General features: G+C 46.1%; 1 pseudogene; it reads right to left on the reverse strand.

The window, feature by feature from the left end:
* Positions 1-213: 213 nt before the first annotated feature.
* LOC125922435 (60S ribosomal protein L7a-like) lies at positions 214-1,060 on the reverse strand (annotated as a pseudogene).
* Positions 1,061-1,388: the final 328 nt, after the last annotated feature.

The raw sequence follows: 1,388 nt of genomic DNA on the forward strand, positions 1-1,388 counted from the left end.
ATTTAGAGAGAGAAAGAGAATCCCAATTCCAAGCAGGGTCCACACTGTCAGTGCAGAGCCCGAGGCGAGGCTTGAACGCATGAACTGTGAGATCATGACCTTGAGCCGAAACTAAGAGTCGGACGCTTAACCAACTGACCCACTCAGGCACCCCCACCTTTTATTTACTTATTTTTCCTTTTGACACTGGCTGAAAGACAGTTTTTGTTACTTTTATGTACCAAAAACCCAACAGTGTACCCTTAGCCCAGTTTGGTGGACAGTTCTTTGCCTTTTCCATCTTGGCAGTGACCACCCACTCTGAATTTGGGTGTTGCCTCCCCAGTGTCGGTGGATCTCAACGTACCTATTGTCATCATTGGTCCTGCTAGCTTCCACCTGCTTAGCCAGTGCTCTCCTGGCTTCCAAGTTTACCTGGGTGAGGGTGACAGTGGTGCAGGTCTTCCTGTGGACCAGACGTCCCGCCTGGCCTTCCCCTTGATGATGCAGTAGGGAGCCCCCATCTTACCACACAAGGCAGACAGGAAGACAACCAGCTCAATGGGATCCTGTGCAATCACTACTGGCTGAGGCTTCTTGTTTTCCACTATGGTGGTGACACTATTAACCCTTGCTTGAAGGATAGGTGGCATCTTTGTGGGGACATCCCCTTAGCAGCTTTCTTCTCTGTCTGGGTCAACAATCTCTGTTCTTCTCTTGCTTTGTCTCTGGTCTGTATTTGTGGGTCAGTTTCAGCTGTTGAATAGCTGCTTGGTGGCCCAAGGCCTGAGTGAACTGAATGGCCGCAGGCACTTTCAGAAGCTTATAGAGAAGAGCCATCTGTTGAGGCAGCCGGATGTAGTAGGGCCATTTGACAAAGCAGCACATGAGGTCCCTTTGGGGCTGGATGTACTGTCCAATGTCAAAATTCTTGGGCCTTTTCTGTCAGGGGATGGAATACCTTCTTGGCCTCCTGTGTCTTCCTCCCATCAGCCCTCTTTCCTTTTGCATCTTGGGCAGTGGGAGGAGAGCTGATTCTACTTCTTTTTAAAAAAAACATTGGTGATAGGTTGACAGTCATCAAAATGCTGTTCCTTGACCTCTGAACTTTGGGTTGTGACCTCTGAACTTCAGGTTCTCTGTAAGCACATTTCCAAACACCCCAAAGTACTTACTTACCTTTTTCCCTCCACCCCTTTATTTTTAGTACCACTTCCATGATTTTCTCCGTCTTCAATGCTTCTATAACCTTAAAATACGATTCCTGTTCTTGTACTTCCTATTTTCTGCTTTTTGGCCATAAATTCTGTTCCTAGTCATGGATACAATATATTCTTGTGTTCCGTTTGATGTGTTTTTATGTGTTCTCACATGTTAAGAATTGAAATTACTAACTTTATAAATCCTAA

This window comes from Panthera uncia, chromosome B1, assembly GCF_023721935.1.
Source record: "Panthera uncia isolate 11264 chromosome B1, Puncia_PCG_1.0, whole genome shotgun sequence".
Taxonomy (NCBI): domain Eukaryota; kingdom Metazoa; phylum Chordata; class Mammalia; order Carnivora; family Felidae; genus Panthera; species Panthera uncia.